Source organism: Hyperolius riggenbachi, chromosome 7 (genome assembly GCF_040937935.1).
Source record: "Hyperolius riggenbachi isolate aHypRig1 chromosome 7, aHypRig1.pri, whole genome shotgun sequence".
NCBI lineage: Eukaryota > Metazoa > Chordata > Amphibia > Anura > Hyperoliidae > Hyperolius > Hyperolius riggenbachi.
The window spans coordinates 174,156,054-174,162,053 of NC_090652.1; the positions used below are offsets into that span (position 1 = coordinate 174,156,054).

At 50.1% G+C, this 6,000-nt stretch overlaps 1 protein-coding gene across 5 annotated transcripts in view; it reads right to left on the minus strand.

The window, feature by feature from the left end:
* Positions 1-6,000, minus strand: part of PMS1 (PMS1 homolog 1, mismatch repair system component) — a 653,312-nt gene that overhangs the window by 646,431 nt on the left and 881 nt on the right. The gene's annotated exons all lie outside the window — the stretch shown is intronic.

Consider the following 6,000-nt stretch of genomic DNA (forward strand, 5'->3'; position numbering starts at 1 on the left):
TGGCTAACGTGTATTGCAACACCTAGAGCTGACTTACCTATCAGGGCTGTGGAGTCGGAGTCAAGGAGTTGGAGCAATTTTGTTTACCTGGAGTCAGAGTGTAACGATTGTGGAATTCTCTCCGTGATCAGCGCACAAGACGTGCGCTGACACTGCGGAAATCCTCCACAAGCGTGTAATTTGAGGAAACCTAGCAGAAGGTGCAATGCACCTGTAGAGGGAAATTCCTGTCGACAGGTGGAGCTGTGGAGTGCAGAGGAACAGCTCCTCTGCCCTGCCAAACTCGCCAGACAGGAATTGCACGAGGGGCAGAAACGCAGGGCAAGATAGCCCTGAAAGGGAGAGATCAAAGTGACAGAGGGTATGTGTGTCCACCAAACTAGTCGCCACCCTGCGACGATGAACCCACAACCATGAAGACAAAGTGAGAAGGCAATCGCCAGAGATGGCGATTGCTAACAGCGACACAAGACCGAATAAGCACAGATGAGGAATGTATGTATGCCCACCAATCTAGCCGCCAACCTGCGACGGCGGACACACAACAAAGGAAACCGAGTGAGAACGCAAACGCATGAGAAGCGATTGCGAAAGAGATTGAGCAAAGGGACAGATTGTATGTGTGTGCACCAAACTAGTCGCCAACTCGCGACGGTGCATACACAACAGCAGATATGAAGTAGGAACGCAATCACGGGAGAGGCGATTGCCAGAGGTGACAAGGCTACAGCAAGGCAGAGCACGAGAGTAGCAAAGGCACAGCAAATCATACAATGAGGAGATAAGGAAAATAACAAACGCTAACTAAACGCGAACACCGCACTCATTCGCAACAGTGCACGCGTTTATGCGCGGACCCCGCGTGATAAGCACAACAGGGACAAGCACGCCTAACTAACCACCGACAGACAAACATAAAACAGTGGACGCGAGCGCTTGCTTAACGGTTACCTCACCGAACCTCCAGCAAGCGTTCGAACAAGACAAAACAGATATACGAAAACAGGAATACATAAGAGACACGATCCACTGCTCTTTCTGCCAGAGCGAGTGCGATCCAAGTATAGTAACTATAGAAGAGAAGGGCCTACCAGTAACAACCGCTGCTCTGGTAGCACCCCACAGACAGACAGAACAGGCAATACAAATAATGCAATCCTAACTGCACTAGGGAAACCTGCCTAGTGCAGTCCCAGGAATTACTAAGCTAATCTTCAAACAATGAGAAAGGCTGACACTCTCCGGAGTATTTCACAGGAACTAACCCTTATGACCAGCCACTTACTGTGGGAAACATAGCTCTTTATAGAGCAAGCCCACAAAGGATGTGGCTAGGCAATCTGCATGACAAACGTATGCAAATTCCTCAGCAGCAAGCTGCTCAACTGACAAAAGGTCTCTCTTCCAGAGACCTGCAGAATGCAGACCTGAACAGTGGTCAAAAGGCTGCCTGCCTGCGCAGGCAGCCGCGCGGATCCTAACACGGAGTCTGTGGTTTCAATAAACTGAGGAGGTGGATGATTTTTTAACTAAATCCATAGCACTTGTAAAAATCAGACGTCGGAGTCGAGGAGCTGGAGGTTTCATAAACTGAGTAGTTGGAGGTTTGATGATGATTTTTGTACCGATTCCACAGCCCTGTTACCTATACTTGGGCACCTAGAACTGCCTAACTATACACGGGGTACCTTTATGTGGCTACCTATACTCAGGGCACTCATACTCCCCATCGGTGTGTGTGTATAAAAAATCATGAATCAAATCGAAATCGCAATTTCTGACAGAAATCGTGTAATTCAATCTTTTCCTAAAATCGTTCAAGCCTAGTGTGGAGTCACACAGGTGCAGTGAAAAGTATGCAGTGACTGGTATAATACAGTGTGGAGTCACACAGGTGCAGTGAAAGGTATGAAGTGACTGGTATAATACAGTGTGGAGTCACACAGGTGCAGTGAAAGGTAGGCAGTGACTGGTATAATACAGTGTGGAGTCACACAGGTGCAGTGAAAGGTATGCAGTGACTGGTATATAAAACAGTGTGGAGTCACACAAGTGTAGTGAAAGGTATGAAGTGACTGGTATAATACAGTGTGGAGTCACACAAGTGTAGTGAAAGGTATGAAGTGACTGGTATAATACAGTGTGGAGTCACGCAGGTGCAGTGAAAGGTATGCAGTGACTGGTATTATACAGTGTGGTGTCACACAAGTGCAGTGAAAGGTAGGCAGTGACTGGTATAATACAGTGTGGAGTCACACAGGTGCAGTGAAAGCTATGAAGTGACTGGTATAATACAGTGTGGAGTCACACAGGTGCAGTGAAAGGTAGGCAGTGACTGGTATAATACAGTGTGGAGTCACAAGTGTAGTGAAAGGTATGAAGTGACTGGTATAATACAGTGTGGAGTCACACAAGTGTACTGAAAGGTATGAAGTGACTGGTATAATACAGTGTGGAGTCACGCAGGTGCAGTGAAAGGTATGCAGTGACTGGTATAATACAGTGTGGAGTCAAGCAGGTGCAGTGAAAGGTATGCAGTGACTGGTATAATACAGTGTGGAGTCACACAGGTGCAGTGAAAGGTAGGCAGTGACTGGTATAATACAGTGTGGAGTCACACAGGTGCAGTGAAAGGTAAGTAGTGACTGGTATAATACAGTGTGGAGTCACACAGGTGCAGTGAAATGTAGGCAGTGACTGGTATTATACAGTGTGGAGTCACACACGTGCAGGGAAAGGTAGGCAGTGACTGGTGCAATACAGTGTGGAGTCACACAGGTGCAGTGAAAGGTATGCAGTGACTGGTATATAAAACAGTGTGCTGTCACACAGGTGCAGTGAAAAGTATGCAGGGACTGGTATAATACAGTGTGGAGTCACACAGGTGCAGTGAAAGGTATGCAGTGACTGGTATAATACAGTGTGGAGTCACACAGGTTCAGTGAAAGGTATGAAGTGACTGGTGGTAGAATACAATGTGCAGTCACACAGGTGCTGTGAAAAGGTGTGCACGGGCCTGGCACAGTATAGCAATTAGCAAGGGCCAGCTGCGACAGACAGGGCTGTATATGCAGTGTCAGTGGGCCACACAAAAAAAAATAAAGAAAAAACACATCACAAGAATATTAGCTCTCAAAAGAGCTTTTTCAGGGGTGCTTTTCAGCAAAAAATATCAGCAAGGAGCAAGCTACCAAGACCTCCTAACGCTTTCCCTATCCCTCCAATGTCTCTCCCTTCTCTCACTAATGCAGCAGCAGACAGAGTGAGAAAATGGCTGACACTGCTGCCTTTTATCGCAGGGAGGAGGGGGGGGTCCAGGAGGGAGTGCAGCCTGATTGGCTGTCATGTGTCTGCTGACTGTGATGTAGAGGGTCAACGTTTAGCTCAATGATGTAGTATAGGGGCGGGTTGAAGTCGCATAAAGTTCGCAATTCGCCACGAACACAAATCCACATAGTTCACGTTTGAACCGTTCGGGCCATCTCTAGTCCCTATACCACACAATGCAGCAGTAACAAAGTTATTGCTCCTCTGTTTATGTCAGGTGATGGCTGGGTGCTGCTGCAGCATCACCACCTTTTAAGATACTGCTGGGTGTTAGATGTGGACAGTGCAGTTTCTAGGCTAAAATGCACGCAGGGCGAGGGTGTAAAAATGGCGCCCCCCCCCCCCCCCCCGGTATACGTAGCCAGCTATAGGTCCCCCCCCCCCCCCCCCCCAAGTATAGGTGGCCAGGCATAGGTGAGCCAGTAAAGTTGCCCCCCGTATAGGTTAGCCAGGTAGTTGCCTCCAGTATAGGTAGCCAGTATAGTTGCCCCCAGTGTATGTTAGATAGGCAGGCACCCCCCCCCCCCCGTATAAGTTAGATAAGTAGGTGCCCCCAGTGCAGGTTAGCTAGGTAGGTGCCTCCAATATAGGGAGCCAGTATAGTTGCCCCCACCATAGGTTAGATAGGTAGGTACCCCCAGTATAGGTTAGTTAGGTAGGTGCCCCCAGTATAGGTAGCCAGTATAGTTGCCACCTGTATAGGCTAGCTAGGTAGGTAGGTGCCCCCAATACAGGTTAGATAAGTGCCCCCAGTATAGGTTAGATAGGTAGCTGCCCCTCAGTATAGGTTAGATTAGGTAGCTGCCCCTCAGTATAGGTTAGATTAGGTAGGTGCCCCCAGTATAGGTTAGATTAGGTAGGTGCCCCCAGATAGATAGGTAGCTGCCCCCCAGCATAGGTTAGACAGGTAGCTGCCCCCCAGCATAGGTTAAACAGGCAGCTGCCCCCCAGCATAGGTTAGATAGGTAGCTGCCCCCCAGCATAGGTTAGACAGGCAGCTGCCCCCCAGCATAGGTTAGACAGGCAGCTGCCCCCCAGCATAGGTTAGATAGGTAGCTGCCCCCCAGTATAGGTTATATAGGTAGCTGCCCCCCAGTATAGGTTATATAGGTAGCTGCCCCCCAGTACAGGTTAGATAGGTAGCTGCCCCCCAGCACAGGTTAGATAGGTAGCTGCCCCCCAGTACAGGTTAGATTAGGTAGGTGCCCCCCAGTATAGGATAGATAGGTAGCTGCCCCCAGTACAGGTTAGATTAGGTAGGTGCCCCCCAGTATAGGATAGATAGGTAGCTGCCCCCAGTATAGGTTAGATAGGTAGCTGCCCCCCAGTATAGGTTAGATAAGTAGCTGCCCCCCAGTATAGGTTAGATAGGTAGCTGCCCCCGAGTACAGGTCAGATTAGGTAGGTGCCCCCCAGCATAGGTTAGACAGGTAGCTGCCCCCCAGCATAGGTTAGATAGGTAGCTGCCCCCCAGTATAGGTTAGATAGGTAGCTGCCCCCCAGTATAGGTTAGATAGGTAGCTGCCCCCCAGTATAGGTTAGATAGGTAGCTGCCCCCAGTATAGGTTAGATAGGTAGCTGCCCCCAGTATAGGTTAGATAGGTAGCTGCCCCCCAGTACAGGTTAGATTAGGTAGGTGCCCCCCAGTATAGGATAGATAGGTAGCTGCCCCAGTACAGGTTAGATTAGGTAGGTGCCCCCCAGTATAGGATAGATAGGTAGCTGCCCCCAGTACAGGTTAGATAGGTAGCTGCCCCCCAGCATAGGTTAGATAGGTAGCTGCCCCCGAGTACAGGTTAGATTAGGTAGGTGCCCCCCAGTATAGGATAGGTAGCTTGCCCAGTATAGGTTAAGTAGGTAGGTGCCCCCTCATAATGGCGGGGGGAGCCGGAGCCACGGGGAGGGCAGCCCGACCTCTTCCTCCCTCTCCTCTCCTGGCCGCCCTCCGTGCTCACCCCTCGGACTGCAGCAGAGTTAGTGCGCAGGGAAGTGCTGCTATACACAGTTACTCACCTCCCTGGATCCGATCGCCGCTCACGCCCTGCTGGTCTCCTCTCTGCAATGTAGCCACTGATGATACACACGCTGCTTCCTGTTTACATAGGAAGCAGCGTGACGTGTGTATCAGCGGCTACATTGCAGAGAGGAGACCAGCAGGGTGTGAGCGGCGATCGGATCCAGGGAGGTAAGTAACTGTGTATAGCAGCGCTTCCCTGCGCGCTAATTCTGCTGCAGTCCGAGGGGGGAGCACGGAGGGCGGCCGGGAGAGGAGAGGGAGGAAGAGGTCGGGCTGCCCTCCCAGCGGCTCCAGCTCCCCCCGCTATCACAGCGCCCCCCCCTTCCTCTGCGCCCAGGGCAGCGGCACGGGCCGCACGGCCGTAGAAACGGCCCTGGATGTGGATGGGGTCTAGCTTAAAGGACAACTGAAGTGAGAGAGGTATATGGGGCTGCCATATTTATTTAATTTTAAAGTGGACCCAAATTAAAAATACAAGATTTCAGAAATAAAATCTATTTTCTAAATTATAATAATAAACAGCAGCCTTTTTTCAGCTGCATGATGACAAATATAAAATATTTTACATTTATTGGAGGAACCCCTCCCTGTCTTTCATACTGCCATGACAGAATCCGGCAAACTAGTGGAGTAGGTGGTGTCCGGCAAAGCAGGAA